At 45.8% G+C, this 13681-nt stretch overlaps 1 long non-coding RNA gene across 1 annotated transcript; it reads left to right on the top strand.

Moving 5' to 3' along the window:
* Positions 1-8610: 8610 nt before the first annotated feature.
* LOC146752764 (uncharacterized) lies at positions 8611-10663 on the top strand. The gene is made up of 2 exons (XR_014940398.1): positions 8611-9087; positions 10592-10663. It is a non-coding gene; the product is annotated as an uncharacterized LOC146752764 (long non-coding RNA).
* The last annotated feature ends 3018 nt before the right edge of the window (positions 10664-13681 follow it).

Raw genomic sequence — 13681 nt, forward strand, 5'->3', positions numbered from 1 at the left:
CCCCATAGATCTGACCCACACGTGCACCACAGCAGCTCCTGCCCCATCGATCTGACCCACATGTGCCCCACAACAGCTCCTGCCCCATAGATCTGATACACATGTGCCCCATAGCAGCTCCTGCCCCATAGATCTGACCCACAGCAACCCCACAGCAGCTCCTGCCCCGTAGATCTGACCCACAGCAGCTCCTGCCTCAATAGATCATACCCCAATTAGCCCCACAGCAGAACCTGTCCCATAGACCTGACCCACATGTGCCCCACAGCTGCTCCTGCTCCATAGATCTGACCCTCATCAGCCCCACAGCAGCTCCTGCCCAATAGATCAGTCCCACCTCTACCCCACAGCAGATCCTTCCCAATAGATCTGACCCACATCTGCCTCACAGCAGCTCCTGCCCTATAGATCTTACCGCAATCAGCCCCACAGCATTTCCTGCCCCATAGATCTGACCCACATCTACCCCACAGCAACTCTGGCCCCATAGATCTGACCCACATGTGCCCCACAGCAGCTCCTGCCCCATAGATCTGAAACACATATACCTCAGAGCTGGTCCTGCACAATAGATCTGACCCCAATCAGCCCTACAGCAGCTCCTACCCCATATATCTTACCCACAGCAGCTCCACAGCAACTCCTGCCCATAGATCTGATCCACATGTGCCCCACAGCAGCTCATGCCCCATAGATCAGACCCACATCTGCCCCACAGAAGCTCCTGCCCCATAGATCTGACTCACATGTGCACCAGAGCAGCTCCTGCCCCAAAGATCTGATCCACATGTGCCCCACTGCATCTCCTGCCCCATACATCTGACCCACAACAGATCCTGCCCCATAGATCAGACCGACATCTGCCCCACAGCAGATCCTGCCCAATTGATCTATCCCCCATCAGCCCCACAGCAGCTCCAGCACCATAGATCTGACCCACATCTGCCCCACAGCAGCTCCTGCCCCATAGATCTGACCCCCCTCAGCCCCACAGCAGCTCCTGCCACATAGATCTGACCCACATGTGCCACAGAGCAGCTCCTATCCCATAGATCAGACACACCTCTGCCCCACAGCAGCTCCTGCCCCAGAGATCTGACCCCCCTCAGCCCCACAGCAGCTCCTGCCCCATAGATCTGATCCACGTCTACCCACTTTTGAAGTACTTTGGTCCTTCTCTGCCAGTCGATCGCCGCAGCATCTGGTTGTCTCCTGCTCAACACTCTGTCCTACATCCCTCCTACACAGGCCAGAAACCAAGGCACAGAAAGTATAAGGGATCCACAAGGGTCTGGGGCGTCTTCCCTGCTGGAACAGCAATGGAGGACACAAGACCACAAGAAGCCAGATTCAGGCAGAGAAGCTTGAGGGTGCAGCCATCTGCATTAAGGTTGCTATGGTTTGGCGTTGCAAATACTACTCTGCCTGACTGGGGCAGGGCAGGCTTACGCAAGTGTTTAAGCAGACGTCTTTCTGGTCCTGTAGGAAGCAGCAGGTCTGAATTAAAAGGAGCAATGAGGCAAGGAGTGCCCTGAGCTTGTTTCCTAAATAGAAGGCAGTGTGGGACAATTTGAGGAACAGGAATTCAACTACTGTAATGCAGAGCACTATTTTTGTCGCCTTCCAGCAGTCACCGATTAATGGATGATTCTTGTCCTTCCCAGACTCCACTGTTGGTAACTCACATCTACAGCCTCTCTGGGCAGCCTGTGCCATTGCCTCACCACCCTCTGTCTGAAAAAGTTTCCCCCTAGTATCTAACCTAACATGTAGCCTAATTCTCCTCTCTTTATTCACAGGAGATATGCTCTAGACCTCTAATTATCATTCTGACCTTCCTCTGGAGCTAATCCAGAAGCTCTGCACCTTTCTTGTGCTGTGGGCTCCAGATCTGGACACAGTACTGCAGATGGGGACTCATGAAGGCAGAGTGGAGGGGAGCAAGAGCCTACTTCTCCATGCTGCCACTTCTCTGTGGATACAGTTGGTCTTCCAGACTGCAAGCACACACTGCTGGTTCATGTCCATCTTTTTGTCCACCAGAACCTCCAAATCGTTCTCCACATTTCTTCCATGAGGAACAGCTCCATGATCTTCCCAGGCACAGAGGTAAGGCTCACTGGCCTGTAGTTTCCCATGTGATTTCCTTCCTGCCTTTCTAAAAACTGGGAGTGATGTTTCCCTTTTCCAGACCCCAGGGACTTCTCCTGCCTTCTTCTGACAGCCATGACTTTTCAAATACGGTGGAGAATTTGAAGTGAGCGTATCAACCAGCTCCCTCATGACTCTGGGAAGCACGTCATCCTGCCCCATGGACTTGGACATATCCAGTCTTATGAGGAGGTCTTGGACTTGCTCGTCTCTTACAGTAGGAAGGATTTTGCTCCCCTGGTGTCCACCTAAATGTTCAGAGACATGAGTGTCATTCACTTTCTAGGCTCTTCTTGTGGCTCCTTAAAGTCCAAGAAGTCTCATTTTCAGCTCTCCTTACGCTTTTACCACACAAAGTAACCTGTTCCAGTTGCTTTCACTTGTGGAAGGACAAATAAGATTGACAGTGCACCATAAGTCAGAATATAAACTGCTGCTATACAGAAAATATTTCTGATTTCTTCAGTATTTGTCTGGAAGACAAAGCTCATAGAAAAATGTTCTAAAGTGTGAAGAACGAGCCCCTTTCAGGACTGAAAATGACTTCTGCTTTAGATGAATAACATGAATGTCTTACAGGCAAAAATTACTAATCTGGAAAATATGAAATAGGAGTCAGAAAAGTTCCTGATGAGCTGCACATGAAGAGTATGGCAGAGTTTCCTTAGGGTAACCATCTTCTTTATTACCCTACAGGAATGGGTAACAAGGGCAGGAGTATGGTTCATCATTCCCTTCTTAGTTTGATGGCAGCTCCCTCTTTGTGCTGGGAAGGTAAATAATGATGGGAGAGACCCCTGGGTTTTGGTGGGACATGAAATATCTGTGGTCACAGCAGGTATGTGTCAGCTGTCACAAGGCAGACATACACAGGTAATGCAGGGTAAATTAAACGAGAGCCTGTACAATGAATATGATTAAAAACTGTGTAATAACAGCTCAACAAGAAAACCACTTGAAAGAAAGCAGGGGATCTGGCAGTGTGAATATATGCTAATTATAGAATGGATATTTGGCTGACGTCAGTAAGAATGTGCAATGTGTAATTTTTATGTGTCAGATAAGTACAATAGGCTGTTTTCTATGTTTAAGAGACCCTGACACTTGGGTCTCCAGGCTGTCTCCCCAAGTTATTCCCTAGTGTGCTTCACAACACTAAGAATGTGGAACTGGATCATTCTCTTAGCCCTCTTGCGTTGCTAAGTGTGAGATCCTCTGTTCAGAATTGGATTAGCTATCAATGAGTGATGCACAGATGCTATGGCAGACCCACAGTCCTTCCACTTCTGCCCTCCTACTGCTGACCTGTGAGCGCAGATGTACTGTTCTATAAGATGCTTTAGAGAGCTCAGGCTTAGCCAGTTGCTGCACCCACAGAAAGGCAGAGGGAAGGGCTGAAAGTCTGTGGTGACAAAGCTGGGCTGCTGAGGGGCTGATTTTCAGTTCTGTCACAGAAATCCCAGGGCCATTTGCAGTCCTTCAGGCAACTGCCCATTTGTAATAGGCTGACAAACTTGTCTTGTGCGTCACATCTGTTCAGGCTGCAGAATTCTTGGAGCAGGGTTCATTTCCTATGGAGAAAACCTCACTCTGTTTGGGTCTCTCCCTTTCTACAAAGAAAGGAAAATGACAGCAATCAAAATGATAAACACAAACATAGGACATTGCTTAGTTAGGATGTGTTTAACAGTCAACAGCAGTGTAACACTTATTCCTCAGGCAAAGAAAATAAGAAAACGAGCCATCTGGGCTTGTCTCTTCCCAGTTTTGAATGAGGCAACAGCATTAATCTTTTATTCCCTCCATTTTGGGCCTGGTAAACTTGGAGTTCTGAGAGATGTGGTTTTTGGTGAATAGATGTGGCCTTCAGTATTCTCCTTTTACTCCAAAGTCTGAATCTCTGCATTCCCCCATATCACATTAATGCTTTCTTTCCCCCTCCCCCCTCCCAATAAATAAATAAATAAATAAAAACAAAAATTAATAATAATAAAAAAGCAAGCTCTCAGCTTATGAAGAAATAGCTGACAACAACCTTCTGGACAAAGCGTTTTTATGGAGTACAGTTCATATTTATAGGGAAAAAAGATCTAGAACTTTGTGCTCTGTAGTCTCCCAGTACCATATCCCACACATGCTAACACACCCTTAGGACAAAGATTACAACTGGAAATAATGATGTGGCAGTTATCCTCCACCCTGATAAAACTTCATCCATTGATGAAAAAGGTGTGTTCCACAACCTAGTGCTCATGCCATGTGGTTCCTATCAGTGGGAGAAAGTAAGGGGGAAAGCTAGAAGGTACTGTTCACATTAAGGAAATACAAGAGAAGATTTTTTTTGTTTTCCTGCACAGAGGTTGCCTTGCTTAAGCTTTATTCTGCTATGGAGGAAATGCATACACTTTTCTTCCTCATTTTCCCTTGCTAACAGAGGGAAAAGTCTGACAAGAAGAGTTATTGTCACCTTCCTCATCCTTACTACTTGCTGACACTGGAGAAGAAAATCCTCTGGGGACTACATGGCTTTGTTTCTTGGCTGTCTACTGTGCAGTTGTCCCTTCTCTTCACTTTCTCATTTCCTTAAGGTAACATCAAGCTGATGTGTGCAGCCCACCAATAAAAGTCTGTGGAAGTAAGCCTTTCTCAGGAGGTGCTGTGCTACTGTCCTCACTCATTTGCAAAGTTCCCTCTCCATTCTTTAGCATAATCTCCAGGTGGGAATGGCAGGAGGCAGTTACAGAAGGAACTGCCAGACCCCAAAGCAGAGCTGGTGCAGGAGGGTACCACACAGCCATGACTTCAGGTTGGGAACTCAGAAGACCATCATACTTGAGCAAGGAAGAGTCCCTTTAAATAATGAGATGTGCAGAAACACCAATGAGTAGAGAAATAAAAAATCTAGCCTTTTCAGTTTATCATATTGGCTTATAAGTTGTGAGAAATCTATGCTAGTTCTTTGAGAGGGACAGATTTTGTTTCTCTACTTTTCAGCTTACATTTGCACCACTGAGTTACTGATGAAAAAGGAATGTTACCTATAACAAAGATAAGCTTTATCTACTGATTGCTTTAAATAAACCCTCATTCCTTTCAGCTTTCACAGCTTGTAGTCTGTTAATCCCGTCAATCATTGACTTTAAATGTAGGAAATATGTAGTAAATGCATGTCAAGCTCTCTCAGTGTGTGTCAGAGAATCCAGCCACAAGCCTAAGAACAAGTAGGGGCCCTAGCCTTAAAAGAAACTGGGGGTGGGGAGTCAAACCACATTTGGGCCACCACCACAATAAATAAAATCCAGGCAAAATATGGGTGAACCATGGGCTGACAGATCAGCCTCAAAGGGTTAAAGTAAAGGGGTCAACCAGGTTGGATGGCCCTGTTCTAACCTGACCTGCTGGGTAGCAGCGCTCCCATGGCAGGGGTTGGGTGGGCCCTGAGGTCCCTTCCAACCCAACTATTCTGTGGTTCTATGATCCTTGAGAGCCCCTTCCAAATCGGGATATTCCGTGATTCAATCTTGTGTGCTGAGCGCTCCCTCTGCTGGCACACACACATAGCTGGATTTTTCCCTACTCAGGCTGGGAAAAAAACGTGCCAGTGGAGCTGATGAAATGAAAGAGGTCATCGAAACAGAGCCCGTGGGGACTTGAAGGCTGAGCTTACCTTTTCTTCTTGGTACAGTTAGCGATCAGCGTTGTTCATTACCTTCAGCACCATGCAGATAGCGCCTGTATTTTACGCAGGCCTTAGAGCTGGTTTTCTTTCACTTATTAACTGGAACGGCCAGTAAAAGAATCTGAAGTTTTTCTTCAGTTTCTGATAACAGGGCAACAAGTTTGTTTAGTCACTTCTTTTTTACAAAAGCTGTGACCTGAGGAACGGATTTATAAGCAGAGCATTTCTACACTCATGTAAAAATCCTGTGGAATGCAAATGTCCAGAAGAATTTTAGCACCCACTGTGGGGTTTGTCCTTCCAGTGCAGAGCAGACTGGCACATTGTTCAGCCTTGTCTGTTTAGAGCATAAAGTCCAAGAATGGCACCACATGAAAGTTTGTAATGCAAGGATCAAGTACACCTCATAGTCAGCACCATCAGCTCCCACAATATCCCACAGCACAGCACTGAGGACCTGAGTGGAAGGTGGTGGGATACCTGTCTATGTTCCCATGATGCTGCCTCTAGGACACATGCTCATCCCTGGATAAGCAGTATAGCATAAACACATCATCAGAAAACAAAGATTCCATCTTTCTGTTTTTCCTTGTCTATTGCTACTGAATTTCTTGTTCCATTGGGCTCGAATCCATAATGGCTTATATATGGATATGACAGTCCTGTCCTCTCTCCCCTCTAAACATGTGTACAACCACACAAGCAGCCAGACACAGCCCTGACACAGTTGCCATTCACAATCACTATCCCCCAGGGCAGCACAGTAAGCTTTCATCCCACAGGATGAACTACTGCTTTAATGGAGAGGGGAAAACACAGGGGGCAGCCAGAGACAGCTTTGTTCTGCTCTGGATGCATCTCCAGCAAAATCACGTTCAGTTAGGTGGCATACATCTCACAGTAACAGAGGGCAGTTTGCTATCTGCAGAAAAGGTGAAAACCAAAAGAAGTATTATTCACAAAACATAAAGAAATACTGTTATATGTCTTCTCTTTGAGTCATTATACACAGTCATTACAGAAAAAATGTTCTCCTTGCTGGGCATTGCAGCAGGATTTAGTTACGTCTTCTCTTAGAGATCCACATCTTATTCATGCTTACACCATGTCAAGTCAAAATGAGGACGGGCATTTTGTAGATGCGTGGTATGAGAGGCCAATATTCTGTTAGTAATAATAGTATAATAGTAATTGCCTCATTTCAAATACTGCATCACATTTAAATCCCAGCTTTCCTAACACAGATGCAATGTTAGGAAGCCATGTGAGGAAAGACAGGGATGGCTTTAAGTCTCTAAATAAGAAGAAAGAGAATCATCATCAAGGAGGCTGACTGACTGAAAAAGAATGTGCTTTTCCAGGCCATTTCTGAAGGTACAGCTGAGGGCTAACCCATAACAGTTACTTTACTTGTTGAATAACATTTTTATGTATGTGTTTTATGTTTTGCTTTTTGTCACTTTGCCTCATGTTTAATTGCTCTGTTCCAAAGTTTTGCTGAAGGGAACTGAGGAATGATTTGAATGGCAGTAAATGTGGATATCACAGATCCAAAACATGGCCAGAACTCAACATTGTAAAAGCTGCGATTTGACCCTCGCTCAACAAATACTTTGTACATTTAAACAGGCAAAAAAAGAACCAGCTTTAAACTGAGATGAAACCACAGATCAGAGATGAACATTTCATTAAATACTGGACAAAGCAGTAGAAACTCTTGCTCTCTTCTTGTTTGCAGATCATGAGAGTTCAGAAAAGCCCATGGAATTATATCTGATTTATAATCTGATTTATAAGCAGCACTGCATTGAGACAAGATGGGGATGAAAGGACAGAGCACAGCTCTGGTGAAAAGGGCTGGGCATCACCTTGGGGTGATCATTGTGACTCCATGTTGGGAGTGGCCGAAGCCCCCATCCCAAACACGTGCCATCACAATGACACCCCATCAGAACCCGCAGGGTGTTCAGAAGGATTTCACTTGCCGAGTGGCACAGCGAAAACCGCTTTGTCGCAGAAATGTCTGCAAGGACAAACTTCAATTGGACTGAGCAAAGACGCTCCCACCCTGCAAGAGGTGGTCAAGGATCGGCTCGTGATGCTGCTCACTCCCATGTCCGTCTTTAGCAATTGAAAATCTCCTGTACCTTGCTGTCTTTCAAGCGCAAGGTGATAACAACTGACTCTTCTCCTTTGCCTTTTGCAGCCTCTCGTCAACTGGAACCCAGACTTCGGAGGAGAGAGCTCTCGGCTCCTCGAGCAGCGCAGGCCGAGATCTGCCCGGAGAAGGAGAGCCGAGACGGGCCCCTGCTGCTGCTCCTGCTGCTGCTGCTGCTCCTGCTCCCGCAGGGGCTGCCTGCAGGCAGCGGGTCTGGCAGCCGGCACCCAGGCGGCTGCAGCCAGGGGACCCCGGCCTCCCAAGCGCCGAAGGAGAAACCGCAGCCGACGCCGAGCTCGAGCCTCTCACAGCCGGCCAATGCGTGCTGCAGCAGCTTGGGGAATGAACCAGCCTCTGGACCCATCCCTGCTGCCACCAAACAGCGGCTGGAGCCCTGGAGACATTTCTACTTCCTTGTCGTTCACCGCTTCATCTTACATGGGAGACAGCTTGCCACGCAACCCAGCACTGCAGGAACTTCCCTGGCGCCCAAGAGAGCAAGAGCAGCGTGCTCCTGAGGCCGGCCTGCTTTTCCACTCCTTATCGCTCACGGTGAACATACAGCATGAAGTCACGGTGATGCCAGAGGAGTGGGAGCCTTGGGAGGACCCGCAGTGCCCACCTTTCACCAGCTCTGTCTGGGTAGAGGAAGGCTGCTGGCTGCGCACCGATGAAGATGACAGTGATGAAGATGACGAGTGAGCGCCCTGCAGTGGGGTCATGTCAGCACCCGCATAGTGGCCCGAGGTGGTAGTGGATAGACCGATAGTTATAAGGACAGGTTGTTTCAATAATAAATCGTTTCAGTTGTCACTTCAGTTTGGTCATTCAGTCCTTTCCTTGAGGGCGAGATCTCAGATGCGATTTTAATTTTGTCAGTGAAAACGTGCAAGGCTTTGGCTTGGTTGAACGAGGTGTACTCCCGCAGGGAACTCATCCCGATACTTCCATCACCCGCCCCTCATCCCGCCCCGCTCGGCCCTGGCTCCGCCCGGCTCCCCGGGCCGCGGCTGCGCGGAGGGCGGTGTGAGCGGGGAGCGCGTCCCGTGCCGAGCCGACAGCCGCCCCATGGCCGTGCCGCCATGCTGCCCAACACTGGGTAAGGCGACCTGGGCTTTCCTCCTTCCTTCGGCGGGGCCGCGAGCTCCGAGCCACAGGAGCTGCCAGGGCAGAGCTGGGGCCGGGGCCGGGGCCGGGGCCGGGGCCGGTGCCGGGCGGAGGGACAGACGCGTGCTCCACATCCCCTTGAGGGCGATGGGACGCGGGGTGGAGGCCACGGCCGGGCACGGTGGCCCCGGAGCGGCTGGGTCGGACCCGGAGTCCCGCTCGGTGCTGTTTGCTCACGGGCCGAGCTGTGTGCACGTCCGGAGGGCAAAGTGCGGCTGTGGGTGTGCTGTGGAATCTGAATTGAGTGACTGCTGCGGCGTTATTTCTGCGCTGCTAATGAACGGGGACATACGTTGACCTTATTCGTTCCCGTGTGTTGCAAGCAGTAGTCATGAGATCCTGTACGAGTGCAGAAAGCGCCCACGGTGCAGCCTGTGGGCTGCCCTGGTTGCGGCCGTGCCTGCTGCAAAAGGAGCCCACCTGCATGATTCTAACTCCCTGAACCTGTCCAGTTAACATTTCTCTTACCTCTTAGGCTGTTCAACCATCCAGACTATTATGTATTTACTTGGATACAAAAGTATTTTGAGAGATGGTAATGAAAGCCTTGCTAATGTGAATGGTGTCAGCTGTTATCACTTTGGCCTCAAATCCTTTCATTCTATCACAGAAGTCAATCAGGTTCACCAGGCTTGATTTTACCTACTGAGATTGATGATGCATTGGAACATGCTGCCCAGGGAAGTGGTGAACTCACCATCCCTGGTGATGTTCAGGAAGGGTTTAGATGTGGCACTGAAGGACATGGTTTAGTGGCCATAGTGGGGATGGGTTGAAGGTTGGACTATATTGTCTTTTCCAACCTTCCAAGATCTAAGATTACCTCTCATCTATGGCTAGTTTCTCATGTCCTGGTAAACCATGTTCCTAAGCAAGGCACTACCAGTGTCTGCTCTCACTGAATCACCCATGCCACTCAGCAACGCCTTTCCCTTGTTCATGCTCTTCCTACCCACATTATAGCAGATAAACAAGTTGCCACTGGCTTCCCTTGCAAGTCTCAGCTGCAGGTGAACTTTGGTTCTCCTCACACTGTGCTGATATGCTCATGCAATATTCCCAGTTCCTTTTTATCTCACTGGTGCTTCCACTCTGTGTGACACCTTTGTACACAGGGGCTCAGTCACAAGTCGTTTGCACAGCTGTGTCAGCCTGCTGGTTGGTTGGACAGACTTGTGGGGATTTATTGGGTTAAATGCAGTTACTTGCAAACTGAGTTTTACTGTGAAAGCCTTAAGGAAAATCATGGTCATTTTTGAAAATCTGATTTTTGGCTCTTGTCTTTGGCACCCTGCATTGGGATTGTGATCCTGGACTTTGCCTTTACAGCGTGTTGAGCTACTGGTCCTCTGTGTTCAGAGGGCCAAAAGAATTAAATTACAGAGAGCTGCACTGAGTATCAAAACGTTAGAATTGGTTGGTTTTGTTGTTTTTAGAAGTCACTCCTTTTCTGCTTTTGGAGAATGCAGCAGTTCTGTTGTGGGCAGCCTTGGATTATTGTACAAAAATCTTCAGTGGTGGTGAAAGGCTTATATTTCCAAGAAGGTTCTGCAGGTAAGAGTTAAGAGTTTTTCATAGGATTTCTTAATACTACACCATGTTTTCTATTCCCAATAGAGATAGGAAGGCAAAATCTTTTTTTCTCTATGCTTCCACATTTGATTTGATAGCGATAAAGCTCATTGCTGTCTTTTTAAATAGAAATTATCTTTGAGGAGTGAAGGAGGCCCCAATTGCGTCTTTGGGCTAGAACATATGTTGCTCATCTTAAACCTGTGGATTATCTTTTAAACTTCAACACTTGGAACATGGTTAAACTCCTCTTGCAGGTCCATGTTCCTTCTCTGCAACATCCCCTTCTCAGAGTATACAAAAAGGATTTACAACGTGCTTTTTTCCTTTTTTTTTCCCTCCCCAATTCAATACTCATGTAAAAGGGTCAGTTTGTATCTGAAGGGGGTGGTAGGAGCTGGGAGAGTTTCTGTACTCTAGGAAGATGATGCTTTGACCCCAGAAAGTTGATTTTTCCGTGACTTACATCCTTCAAAAGTAAAATTCTATGTGTAGACTAAATATGTATCCTACTAAATATGGGATTTTTGTGTGCTTTTTGTAGCCTACACAATTTGTAAATATGGCATGTCCATGTGTGTCTTGGGAATGGCAGAAGAATTTAAAGGAGAAGTTGCTGTCAATGCTTTATGGCCTAAAACAGGTGATTATTTTGAATTGTTGTGTTTTGTCCTATACAGGTGGTCTTATTTAGGACTGATTCAGAACACCGAGCACTTCTGTGTATTTTTTTGTGATCAAAGATGTTGTGTGGGTATTGGCTTTCTTTCCTAGTTCTCACTGTTGCCTTCCTGTTTTCACTTAAACTTGCCTTCAGCCTGAGCACATTCTGCTTTTTCTCCTGTCTTGTCACTGCTCCTTTCAACATGTCTCAAACTTTGGTTTGCACACCATCCCTGAGTAGTATTGGACATTTATGTCAATATTTAGAATCCCCAGCTAGTTAGATTGCCAGGAAATAGATGAAGCTGACAAGATATGTACCTCTGTAGATGTAAAAAAAAAAAAGTTTTGGCTGAGTGGGAAATCAATTGCTTTTTCACACAACCATCCAACACTTCTTGCAAGTCACAGCACACTGAAGGGCCGCATAGCAGAAAAATAACTTGGTGTGCCCATCTTATACTAGCTCCAGTTTATTGTCCATGGGTCAGTGAGGACCAGGGCTGCTGTTGAAGGTTTGGTAGCTGCTGAACAAAGAGACCAGTGTCTTGAAAGCATTAGAAGCAGCAAGTGAGCTTTCAAAATTTGTATGTATCAGTGTTTCCTTGATGAAAACTGTTCATGTTCTGAAGTATAAAAGTTTGTAATGTTCAGTCTAGGAAGAAAAATGTTGTTTTGAAAGGTTTATCTGCCAAAACAAAAGTTAACTACTTTAGAGAGTGAGAGAGGTGACTTCTGTAGAATCTACATTACAATTACAAAGTTTTTAATTTAAAGAACATCATATATATGTGATCAGCTTCAATGCTGGAGATTGACACTGTGCTAGTATGGTTCTATTGGTTCATCCAGCTCCTTGAAACAAGAAAATATGCTGATAGTGAGATGTTATGAGCTCTCGATTTAACTAAAAGTGAAAGAGGTAGCCTGCCAAAAGGATGTAAGAGTGTGAATGAGTAGTAGAGGTACTGCAGGGTCAAAGTGGAAGATGCTGTATGTATGAATTAATGGAAAACCAGCAGCACTTTGTATGAAATAGATGGAAGGATGTGCAGATTGCAGGACAGTAGATGGTTTTTCATATCAGTCTTTGCCCATAGTTTTGCTATATTTAGAACAATAATATTGGCTGTAATGTGAAAGTAGAGGAGCATAAGCCAGGAAAAGTTTGAGTTTGTGCTATTGGGTTTCTCATCTTTAACTTAGAGTCACTTTGTTATCTCACAAGTTATTGTGGGGCTAAAATTGAGATTTTCAGTATGGTAATGGCTGCAGAAAATGTTAATTGCTGATGCACATTCACTTTGAGAAAGATAGTTGTCCTGTTAGTTTTTCATGTCCTGAATAAAGCCAGAGGAAGTCTTTGTGTGGAAAGTATTGATAGAAGCATTGAATAATATGAATATTACAAGGAGTTCTTCCCTTTATTCCTCTTTTGGTTCCTTTAATACGTTTCAAGTAAGGGAATCTTTACACTTTGAGGATTGTTTGCTAGTTGACCATTCTTCGCTGGTTGATGGTATTTCACAGTTTAGTCTTCTCATGATTTACTTTCATGTGAGAGGAGAATAAAGTTTATGCATTTGCCAAAGAGATGAGTATGTGATGTCATTAGTGTTAAACTTGTAATTTCCTGTCCTCTGAATTTTCCAGCCATACATACAGCTGCTATGGATATGCTGGGAGGATCCGGAATAGAGAAGCAGTGCAGAAAAACTGACATAATTGCAGATGCTGCATATTGCATTTTAACAAAGCCGAAAACTTTCACTGGAAACTTCATTATTGATGAAGTTCTACTGAGAGAAGAAGGCGTTAAGGATTTTGATGTCTATGCAATTGCACCAGGTAAAAGAGATCTTTAAAATGAGAAGTTTGCGAAGGAAGGAAGGCCATATGGGGAATATGGATATATTCCTTTGACTCAGTCAAAAGATGCTTTGCCTCACGTTTGAGAATGTGGATTCTGGGAAAGCACATAATAGTCCACTGAGGCTCTAATAATCAATGCCTATATAAATATATATATATATATATATTTTAAACGCATTAGCAAAAAGAAAATAGACCTGCACCACAAGCGCATGTATTACTATTTACCAAATAGTGAGATAGTGTTTCTTCATCTTCAGATGTTTCTGACTGAATTTGTACGAGGCTTCTGGGTCTGATTTTAAATGTACCAGAACCTAAACATGTCACCTCGTCTTCTTTCAACCTGTAATTCATTTACTGGTAAATTGAGGTGCTGTTGCCTTCAGAATGGATTCCTGTTTGTGCTGTTCACCCTT

This window comes from Coturnix japonica, unplaced genomic scaffold (genome assembly GCF_054131305.1).
Source record: "Coturnix japonica strain WE unplaced genomic scaffold, WE-NBRP24 Scf041, whole genome shotgun sequence".
NCBI lineage: Eukaryota > Metazoa > Chordata > Aves > Galliformes > Phasianidae > Coturnix > Coturnix japonica.